This window comes from Rattus norvegicus, chromosome 12 (genome assembly GCF_036323735.1).
Source record: "Rattus norvegicus strain BN/NHsdMcwi chromosome 12, GRCr8, whole genome shotgun sequence".
Lineage (NCBI taxonomy): Eukaryota > Metazoa > Chordata > Mammalia > Rodentia > Muridae > Rattus > Rattus norvegicus.
The window spans coordinates 17,936,286-17,948,226 of NC_086030.1; the positions used below are offsets into that span (position 1 = coordinate 17,936,286).

Below are 11,941 nucleotides of genomic sequence, written 5' to 3' on the forward strand. Positions count from 1 at the left end.
CACCCGGGGACACATGGCTTATTTCTTATCAAAGTAGAAAGGAGATGTGAACTCAGGTGTGACCATCTCCCAGCACAATGCCCTGAATGCCTGGCGACGGGAACTAGCCTGGGGTGTGCCTGGCAGTTAGAGTCCTTTGTGTCTGGAGAGAAGACACCTCATTCTCTTGCCAGGCCACGCTTACAGTTGACAGGAAGTTACAACTTAAACAGGCACAAGGAGAAGGGATCACAGGAGTCTGTGTTGGCACAGCGCGCAACGCTCTCGGTGATCACACAGTGCCTCCTGGGTAGCAGTGGGAGGGGATGAGTCCCATTCCAGAATGGGAAATTCCCTCAAGCTCATCGCTTGTTTCCCCCATTTGTAAAACAGACACACCACCACTGCTACTTAAAGGGTTTCTATGAAGTTCAAAATGAGGTATGGAAGTGAAAGAAGCTGCCTCAAGCTATTCTTGTGTCTGTTGACTTTGCTTGTGGTTTTCTAGGGATGATAAATATCAATGGCAAAGGAGACAATGGTATCAGCCGTTGAACTGGGTCGCTACACAAGGCAGAGTGACAAGTCATTGTGTGGCATTTTCTTGATTAATAATTGATTGATATGGGAGGACCCAGTCCACTGGGAGTGGTGTGATCCCTGGACTAGCCTTTCTGGGTTGTGTAAGAAGGCAGGCTGAGGAAGTCATGGAGGGCAAGCCAATAAGAAGTGCTTCTCTGTGGTCTTGGCTTCAGTTCCTGCCTTCAGGTTCCAGTTTGAACTCTCGCCCTGACTTCCCTTCCTAATGGACTGTTACCAGGATGTGCTATAGGGTTGTACCAAATAAACCCTTCCCTCTCCCACTTGCTTGTTTGCCAAGGTATTTGTGGTAGTTTGAATGTAATTGGTTACCATAGGCCCGGGGAGTAGCACTGTTTGGAGGTGTGGCCTTGTCGGAGTAGGTGTGGCCTTGTTGGAGGAAATGTGTCACTGGAGGTGAGCTCCTTCTCCAGCACCATGTCTGCCTGACTGCCGCCCTGCTCCCTGTCATGATGATGATGAACTAAACCTCTGAAATTGTAAGTCAGTCCCAGTTAAACGTTTTACTTTACGAGACGTGCCAGGGTCACGGTGTCTCTTCACAGCCATAAAACCCAAACTGAGAGAGTGTTTTATTATAACGACAGGAAGCAAATCAAGACAAAAGGGAAAGAATAGATTGTCAAGAAGTTTTGGAACTGGGGAAGGTGAGGCTTACTTGGAGGAAGTGGGACCCTTGAGATATGTACTTGAGATCTTATCTCATCCAGGCTCCTCGTCCCCCCTTTCAGCTTCCTGGCCATCACCAGGTGAAGAGTAGTCTCTGACATGTTCTCTAGGCACCAAGATTTACCCAAGCGAGCATGGACTGAACTCTCTGAGAGTCCGTGCACCAACATAAATCTTCCCACCTTGTTTCTGCCATGTGTTTGGCCCAAACAGCAGAAGGGCCCCAAGTAGGAAGGTTCTCTAGATGGGAGCAACTCGCACCGAGGCAGGGAGGTTGCAGGGACAACAGGCCAATGCCAATTTCTCTCAATGTCTTCCTGTCTTCAGAACGAGGTGCCCACTTCCCTGTGCAGAGAAAGGAGCATAGGGAGAGCTCTTGACCCCTGCTCCATGGAGCTCTAACTGTGCAGGATTAAACGTCATGGCAGGATCAAGCATCGGGGGCTGCCTCTCTCAAACAGCCTGCTCATCTCTAAAAGCAAATAACCACAGAGGAATACTTGAAAATTACTCACAGAGCAAATTGCTTTTTTGAATGCTCTCCGCCTCTCACGTCTGTTTCAGCACCGGCTCCTCTTTGAAGGAGCATAATTATTGCCAAGAGTTTTGCTCTTTTGTTAAAGTCCTTTTGATGACTAAGTGACAAAGCTGTGCCCACAGAGATGGGAGCACCTGTGACAGCAGAGGCTGACGTGTGTCTTAAGTGTGACAGCCAATCCTGACGATGGCAGGGCCTCTCTGAGAAGGAAGGCCCCTCAAGCTACAGGAAGACTGGCCCAGCCCCCATGACACTCCACCAACAGTGAAGGCTGAGCTCGGGCTAGAGGAGGGCTGGGAATACAGCCTAGAGGCAGAGTGCTTGCCTCACAAGCACGAGACCTACGTTCATCCCAGCACCACAAATAAAGGAACAAAGAAATTTAGAAGCAAATCCAATTTTCTTCCTGGAAGCCACCATGGTGGGCGTGGCATGTTCATAGATGGAGTCCCTCTTGGACTCCTCTACTGTCACCTCATCTTCTGGTGCCACTGCTCTCTGGGGCTGTGGTATAGCCTAGGAAGGAGGTATAGTAGGTCAACGTTGAATACCTGACAGGGAGAAGACACTTAGGAGCAAGGCTGTGAGTTCTGGACTTCCCTGTGCCCAGGGCTAAGGTGTAAAGTGCTTGCCTTGCAAAAACATGGACCTGTCCCCAGCACTCATTTTTAAAGGTAGATGTGGCAGTGAATTATAAATTCCAGATCTGGGGAGGCAGAGACTAGTGGATCCCTATGGGCTGTCTGGTCTATCAGTCTAGTTTGTTTGATTAGCTCCAGGTCAGTGAAAGACTGTCCCCCAAACCAAGATGGAATGACAATAGAGGTCGTCTTCTGGCCTCTACATGAATGTGATCACACATGCGCTTGCACAAGAAACACACGCATATACATACACAGACACACACACACATAGACACACACACACAGACATACACACATAGACACACCACGCACACACACACACAGACACACACACACAGACACACACACACAGACACACACACATAGACACACCACACAGACACACATACACACACAGACATACACACAGACACAGACACACACACACAGACATACACACAGACACAGACACACACACACAGACATACACACATAGACACACCACGCACACACACACAGACATACACACATAGACACACCACACACAGACATACACAGACACACACACACAGACATACACACATAGACACACCACGCACACACACACACACAGACACACACACAGACACACACACACAGACACACACACATAGACACACCACACAGACACACACACACACAGACATACACACAGACACAGACACACACACAGACATACACACATAGACACACCACGCACACACACACACACAGACACACACACACAGACACACACACACACAGAGACATACACACAGACACAGACACACATACAGACACACACACAGACACACAGACATACACAGACATACACAGACATACACAGACATACACAGACATACACAGACACAGACACACACACACACACACACACACACACACACACACACACTCGAACTTACTACCAAAGGAAACCCTGGACTCCTCAACTGAACTTTCAGAAAGGCTTTCTGGTCCTTTGTTTGTGTGACACAGCTTTTCTTTGGCAGGCTGGGCTAGTAGGACAGGCCCAGAATCATTTACACCTGTGCCAGGAATTATTCCAAAAGTCTGACGGATCACGCACCGGAACCAGTAGCAGTCCTTTTCAGAGTCCTGACAGGTCCCCTGCTGACTCCTCCAGCTGAGCCTGCTTTGTTGGGAGTGGACTAGTGCTCCTGCTTCCTCTTACCCACCATGGCCACTTCAGTTCCTCCCAGGAGTCTCTGCTTGTTCCCCTTTGGAACCCAACCTCTGCTCTGCCCTCCTCTGGGCAAGAGTGAGAACAGGCCCTTTGAGCCTCCTCAGGGCCAGGCAAACTTCTGAGAACTCTGTCACACACCCTCTTGCTCTCAGAGCAACCCAGGCACTCAGATCTCTTTGAGGTGGCTGGTGGCCGACATCAAGAGCTTGGGTCCAGAGACAACTACATAAGACCTCCTTTTGGGACACTCAGCCATGTGACATTGCCACCCCAAGCTAGGTCCTGGACTGGTGGCCCTATTGCTCAGGTCCTGGTCTGTGAAATGAGGGTAAGAGTGGCTTTCGTTTAATGCTGGTATGCGAACTGATGAGGTATTAGTAATATTAGCACAGGGTTTGCGAGTTCCATGTGGTAACAGTAGCAAAGTGATTTTTATAATATCCAAGCTCAAACTGAGAGCTGATGACAGTATTCCCCCACCCTCAGACAGGAAATGGAAGCTTACAGGTGGATACCCTTCCCCAAAGAAAGTGAAAAAGACTGTAACTCAACTCCCATCCCTTCCCTTCCCTAAATGTACCCTCTTTGGTTCAGGTCGCTCTCCCTAGGCAGTGCCTGGCAGGTCAAGACAGATCAATAAACTGGGAGCTCTGTGTAGCAAGAAGGCATCTCAGTCCCCTTTCCCTTCTCCAGGATGCACATCTGGCTCCTAAGGGCAGAGCTAGCATATGACCCAGGGGAGCAATGATGTCAACACTGACCAGGATATGGGTAGGACTGGGCCCACAGGATTGAGGAAGCCCCAGCCACTGTCACAGGCCAGCAGGACGAATGTGCCCTCAGTCACCAGGGCTCCATGTGGGAAGTCTCATGCTACCCTGGTTATGGAAAGTGTGGGGTAAGAGATTCTTTTTATTTTCTGCCCAATGAACCCCAAAGCCAAGCCTCTAGGTGTCTGCTCTGGATGATAAGTTACCTAGGAGGGAGCCATCAGCACCTGTCAGGCTAACAGGAGGCAGGACTGAGAGCCTTAGGCTCAGTCGCTAAAGATTAATGGAAACAGTTTCTTTGGGAGATAGGAAGGGGATAGTTTTTCTTAAGGGTTACCGACTTTAACGTTTCCTGGAAATGGTTTATGAAACCCTTGTGTTCTGAACATTTAGGATGTGTCTAGAAAGAGACGATAAGCAAGCCGCTTCATATTTTTGTGGTGCCTGGTGATAGGCCCCCAAATACAGATACAAATAATGTATGGGACCTTTCTGTTATTAATTGCAACAATGAGTCTGTAAGGAAGGCGCACTTACGTCATGCTACTATTTTCTTCAGTGTGTGTGTGTGTGTGTGTGTGTGTGTGTGTGTGTGTGTAGGTATGCATGCTTGTATGTGTACACGTGTGCATATGTAATTGGAGGTCAATTTTCCTTGCTGTTCCTCAGGAGCCATCAACGTTGTTTTCTGTGAACCTCTTTGGTTTTTGAGGTCCTCTTGCTAGGGCATGGGGCTAGCTGGTTAGACCGGGATGGTTATCCACTAACCCCCGGGATCCACCTGTCTATGCCTCACAAGAACTGAGACTGCAAACATGTGCCACCATGACTGACCTTTTACATTGGTACTGGGAAATGAACTCAGGTCTTCATACATCTACGACAAGTACTTCACTGACTAAGCTATCTTCCCATCCTAATCACAAAATTACTCTTAAGGCCAATATAGCCAACATGCAAATAAAAACTGGAAAATAGACACAAGGTAAACGCTGTTCCCAAACTGCATCTGCTCTTGCTATTGTTGATAAGTGTGAAATTTCATTGTCAAGATAAGCATAACACAAGAACAAAAGCATACCTGTTTCTAGTGTCTTCCTGGAAAATAGCTGTATAGACTCTTGTGCCCCATGTGAAATGTTCATTCTTGGTGCCGGGCCACATTCCTGAGCACACATTTTATGTTTCCCATAAGCACTACTTATCTAGTTACCCTGAGCCCAGGTTGCTTAAAGTCAACCAAGAACTAAAGCTTGAACAGAACAAAGGACTGCACATGTTCATCCTTTCAAGGCCTCTCAGACCTTGAGGCTGGCTGCCTGCCGGCTAGCTCTCACAGCGCTAGGAGGGGGGTTATGTGGGCTTCTGAAGGAGAAGAGCCATCAGTGGACTTGACCAGCATAATGCCCTTCATACTATGCCACAACACTGACTTCCCGGCCAAGATGTCTCCCTGGTGCTGTAGTGGCACAGCTGTCATGGGGATAACTAACGGCTGACCAGCTGGATTCGAGGAAAATCTGCCGGAGGGAAATTATGCCTAACACAGTAGTTACATTTCAACAATTATGGGAAACACTTATTGGGGAACATGTTGATATGTAAGAGAGAGAGTGATGGGGCTTAGTGTATTTCCAGTATTTCCAGAGAAACATTTCTGTGTGGAGTTTGGGCAGGAATTGTGTAAGATGAGGTTAGAACACTTTGTAGGACATAGCATGGGGGCCAAGTGTAAGTCATGTCAAATGCAATGAGGGGTGCATCTTAAGGGGACACAAAGTATCACTGTGAAGGCTTGCAAGTTGGGGAATAATCAGAACCATCTTCTCCTTGAAGTGGCCAGATAGAAGGCCACTAGCAAACAACAGTAACTGTGATCACAACTCAAAAGAACCAGTAAGTTTATCAAGGATTTCTGGAGTGAGAAAAAAAAATCTTTTTGTTTTCACTAACTTGAAAAGTACAAATTCATTTGGTGTGTGTATGCACAGGTATGTATCTGTTTGTGTGGGCTTAGATGTGAATGCATGCACACATGTGTAGGTCAGGTCAACCTCAGGTGCCATTCCTTAGGAGATAGCTACCTTGATTCTCAAAGACGAGGTCTCTCACTGGGACCTGGCACTGGTGGATAAGGCTTTTTTGACCAGTAAGCCCCTGGGATCCATCTGTCTGTCTCTGTCTCCCAGGTGCACGCCACCACATCTGGCATTTTATGTGGATTTGGGGGAAGCATTTTACTGAGTGAGCCATGTCCCCAGCCCCCAGATTCACTTTTGAACCGAGTAAAAGTTGCCTCTATTTACAGTGCACAGTGTATGACATGATGTTTTGATACGTGTGCACCTTGTGACTTGTCATCTGATTAATGTCTGCATCCCTCAGACAATGACCTCACAGCAAGAACACTAAAGATCTACTCTCTCAGCAATTTACAAGTATACCCACTATATTGCTATCAACTATAGTCACCAGGAGATAAATGGATTTTTTTTAAAAATTATCTTCTTTTTAAATTGTGGTAATCAAACTCATGTCCTCCTATTACAAGGTAAGCTCTCTACCAACTGAGCCATCCTCCCCACCCTCCAGTTGAATTTTGAATGTAACTGAGGTTGTATAACTCTCGAGTTACTTTCCTGGGAGCTGTGATACATTTCCTGATGGAGAAAAGCTTTATTTTGGCTCACAGTTTCGGAAGGATTTCTGCCTATGATGGGGGAGGCACGGGGAAGTAAGTCATGGTGGCAAGAGTGTGTGGCAGAGGCTTGTTTACATACTAGTGGGCCAGAAAGCTGAGAAACCAACGTTCCGATCTATAGTCTCCAGAGACTTGCCTTTAACGATCTATAATCTCCAGAGACTTGCCTTTAACAATCTATAGTCTCCAGAGACTTGCCTTTAACGATCTATAGTCTCCAGAGACTTGCCTTTAACGATCCCAATTTGCCAGCCAGACCTGAAATCCTAGAGTGCATAGCTTTCAATAGTTTAGGATAGAGATCAAGTGTTCAACCCATGAATCATTGGGGCAGACACACACCATTTCAAACTGTAAGGTCCTCTGACCAGTGTGGGTGCTGATCGTCCTTCCACACCTCCAGTTCTCATTCTGTATAACAGAGCCAGGCATATGGAAACAAGACGAGAATTATCGCGCCCCCATAACAGTGCTGCAGCAACATCTGTCTGAGCGCTGAGCAAATGCAAACAGGGTTTAAGGTGAGGACCCTGAAAAGCACAGTACAAAGAAGGTAAAGAGTAGAACACAGAGACATGTAATGGCTAGCACTGCTCGTCAACCCAATGAGATAAGTGTCTGCAAGGGTGTTTTCTGGGAGGCTTAAGTGAGGATGGCCAACTTCAATGTGGATAGCATCAGCCCTGCTCTGGGGTCCTGAACTGAATAGAAAGGAGAAGGTAGGCTGAGCAGCATCCGTCTCTCTCTGTTTCCTGACAGAAGATGCCACATGACCAGCCACCTCCTGCTCCCACCTCCATACCATCCCTGTTTGTGACAGACTGTGAGACAAGCAGACAAACCACACCCCCAGACCCAAACCAACAAAACAACCGAACAAAAACACTCCTTAAGTCGATTCTTGTCAAGCATTCTGTCATAGCAACAAGGAAACCAGTGAATATGTATACCATGTTCATGGATCAGAACATACAGTGAAGTGACAATAAATTCTCTATAAACAATCCTCCAGGTGTCAAAACTCTGCAAGGCATTTTTTTTGTAGATGTAGCAAAGAATTAATATGAAAAGAAAAAAAAAACAATTTTGAGGGAAAAAAAGGAATAGAGTAGACAAAATTACTTTACTAAATATTAAGACTTAACCATGTAGCTACAGTTTTAATCAAAATGTGGCGGTCTTGACAGGTAGGAAGACACATATTCAACTGAACAGAATAAATAGCCCTGAGATTTACGTAGACTATGGAGACCAATGGTGTCTAACAGACGTTCAAGAAGTCACTGTAAAGGAAGTATCCGGCAAACAGCATGGCGGAAATTTTATATTGAACGGGCAAAAGAGAATCAAACCCGATTTCACATCTACCTGCTTTACACAGAAAGTAAGTCATGAACGGCGACATATCTCACCCGGAAGGCAGAGCCCCCCGCGGGTATGAGGTGCAGGAGAAATCTTTCGGAACCTAGAGTTTGGTGAAACTCGGTAAGCTGAACTTTTATCAAAATTATTTCGCTTTTCTATGAAAGATTCTGGAAAGAAAAGACAATTACAAAGGAGAGGGGATATTTACGAAGCACAAGTCTCAGAATGGATACATTTCTAGAATAGGCAGAATCTGCACAAATCGAAAGGGCGGACCCGATGATTCAGCAGGTAAAGGCACCTGGTCCCTAGACCTGGCATAGTGCAAAGAGAGAAACTCTGACTCCCCACCCCCACATGCACACTGTGACATACGACCACCCAGTCATGTAAATAATAAATGAATATAGTTAACAAAAAAAATTCTAAGGCCTCAAGACCATCCATTTAGAAACCAGGCAAAGGAAAAGAAGCAGCAGCCATCCAGAGTACAAGGACACAGGAAAGCTCGGTCTAAGAATGAGCATCCCGTCAGAGACAGTAGAAGGATGCAGGGGTCGCTCAGTCCAGGAGTGAGCACCCCCCTGAGAGAGTACAAGGAGATGAGACGTTCAGTGTCATTTGCTGTTAGGCCACATGGAGATGGTCCAACATATGTATGAGAACAAAGAAGACAAAACTCACAGTGCCAAGACCGGCTCTCTCACGGATTGCTGGTGGGAATGAGAACGGTCTAGCCACCCTGGACAATGGCCTGGCAGCAGTTGAGGAAGCTAAATGTGTGGTTACCATTTGAACCAGCAACGCCCATTTCTCCATTACCCTAGAGAGACAGAAACGCACGTGTCCACAAGCGTCTGCGCATAAGTGCTCATGGCAGCCGAATCTGCAGTGATAAAAATTGGCAAAAACAAAACAAAACAAAACAAAACAAAACAAAAATCCCACATGTTCTTCAAAAAGTCAAGCTGGGGAATACAGCAATGTGGAGGAGAGAGAGCTATGTGAGCCACAGCCAGACTAGGGAGAGCATGGGGGAAAGCAGGAAAAGTCACTGTCAGAAGGGTTGATTCCACCTAGGGAGCACCTGGAGAACGGTCAGTTAGAATGGAGACAGGTTGCATTATAAGGGGCTGTACCAGGCTCTGGGGATGGGATATCTTTGCAGCTGGTTGTGACAATGGGTACACAACTTTACACATGCAGGAAAATGACACAGGTCAACCTCAACTGCTGACTTAGTCATAGAGGTACAAACATTGGTGAAGGGTCATGGAGCCTCTCTGAATGGGTTTTGCCATTTTCTGTGGGTATACGATTGTTTACAAAAGGCTGAGAAGAGTCGAGAAGGAAGAAGGCATACTGCCAGAGGAATGAAAAGAAAAACAACTCCAAGTCAGAGACGGAAGGCAACAGCCGCCATGTCTTCCCACACGCCTGCTGTCAGCGCGCTGACTGAAGTCTACGGCCGCTGACGAATGCTGGGACTGAAGATGGGTGAGGAGGCAGGGTGGTCCCTATGAAGACTGACGCTGGAGGATGCCTGGGGAGTTGGAACAACTCCAGGGTGTTATGGGATGTCAGGAGAAAGGATGGGGGGGGACCAGAGACAGCAGGTATGAGCTGAGACGTGGCAGCTGGTGCTTGGGGTAAGGGCCTTCCCCTCCTTCCATTCCCTGCCCCACTTAGCGGAATCACATTCATGACCCAAGTACTCAGCCATTTAGGGTTGAGGAGGAAGGACAGCAGCAAGCACTGGCAATCTCTACTGGAAATAGAGACATTAGGGATGTGTAGCCAGAAGAACTCAACATGTCTGGCCGAGGCTGTTAGAGAATTACAAAGATTTAGCAATCTGCTGATGCCAAGGGTCATGAAACAGGAATTTATGTTTTTAATTATAACCTTGCAGGGACATGTAAAGAGAATAAATGACATGCACTGTGCTCGAAGGAAGAGTGGAGGTAAGTCGCAGTCGCCCTAAAGGCAGCTGCGGCTGGGCATGATAGCTCAGGTCTGTAATTCCAACACTAGTGGCAGGAGGATCAGGAGTTCCATCCTCAGCTATAGAGTGGACTGCAGGCCAGCCTGGGCTACAAGGGGTGGGGTTAGAGAGATGGCTTAGCAGTTAAGAGCACAGGCTGTTGTTCTGGAGGACCAAGATTCAGTTCTCACCCAACACACGGGCCTATCACCATCTGTGACTCCAGTTCCAGGAGACCCAATGCCCTTTTCTGGCCTCTGATAGCACCAGGCATATGGGTGGTACACACACACACACACACACACACACACACACACACACACACACACACACACACACAGAGAGAGAGAGAGAGAGAGAGAGAGAGAGAGAGAGAGAGAGAAAGAGAGAGAGAGGCAAATCTATTTGTTTTGTTTTGTTTTTAAGAAAAGAGAGAGAAATAGTGACAAGAGTCTTATCTCAGCATCTGCATCCGTGGCTCTCTCCACTCAAACTGTCCTCTGGCCCTGGCTGTTTTAACTATACTTTGCAACATGTTAAGAAGCAAAAACACTTTGCTAAAAGCTACACTTCATGGTGCAGACATCTGAGGTTGGGGCCCTTCTGTCAGGAAGAGAGGGACCAGAGTTCGCCATGCTGAGAGACTAGAAGTGAGGTCAGCCAGAAGCCAAGAGTCTGGCAAGGAACAACGCTGCTGGGTCAGGAGCAAAGTGGGATGTTGGCACCTGCACCGTTGTGTGCCTGGATGCCCACATACCTGGCTTCTGCAGGTCAGAGTAAGATGTCCAGGGGGAACAAAAGACCCTTCCTGTATGTTCGTTCTCTCTCTCTCTCTCTCTCTCTCTCTCTCTCTCTGTCTCTCTCTGTCTCTGTCTCTGTCTCTCTCTCTCTCTCTCTCTCTCTCTCTCTCTCTCTCTCTGTGTGTGTGTGTGTGTGTGTGTGTGTGTGTGTGTGTCTCAGCATGGCCATGTGTGTGTTTGGGGGAGTATATGTGGAGACAAGAACACAATGTTGACCACCACCCATTGGGTGTTCCCTATCTTATTTTTCTTTAGACATGGTCTCTACTGGCCTGGAGCTCACTCTATAAGCTAGGCTGGCTGGTTGACCAGCCCCAGTGGTCTCTGCCTCCCTGATACTAAAATTACAAGGGCATGCCATCATGCCCTGCTTCTTCCTTGTTTGAATGTGGGTCCTGCGAGTTGAAAGCAGGTGGTCATGCTCACAGGACAAGCCCTTTACTGACTGAGAGGTCTCTGCAGCCTCCTCGGATGTAGGGATAAAGTAAGAGTGCAGGGTAACTCAGGGAAACCCAACGCTGTGCACTTTGAGCCATTTGGTTTATGACGGCAGAGAAAACAGTGCTTAACTTAAAGTAAAATAAAAGGCGGCTACTAAAGTAGCTGAGAGTACAGGGATGCAGCAAGTGATGCTCGTTACTGGGAAGCAGGAAGGAGGACACACACACAACACACACACACACACACACA

At 47.3% G+C, this 11,941-nt stretch overlaps 1 protein-coding gene across 3 annotated transcripts in view; it reads right to left on the reverse strand.

Annotated features, from left to right (window-relative positions):
* Sdk1 (sidekick cell adhesion molecule 1) overlaps positions 1-11,941 on the reverse strand; it is a 986,485-nt gene that overhangs the window by 444,856 nt on the left and 529,688 nt on the right. Inside the window, exon 1 of one of the 3 annotated variants that reach the window (XM_039089864.2) lies at positions 3,515-3,533. The exons of the other annotated variants lie outside the window; for them this stretch is intronic. The gene's annotated coding sequence lies outside the window, so the exon portion shown is untranslated. Of the gene's footprint in view, positions 1-3,514; positions 3,534-11,941 lie in introns of those variants that run through there. 3 annotated transcript variants of the gene reach the window in all.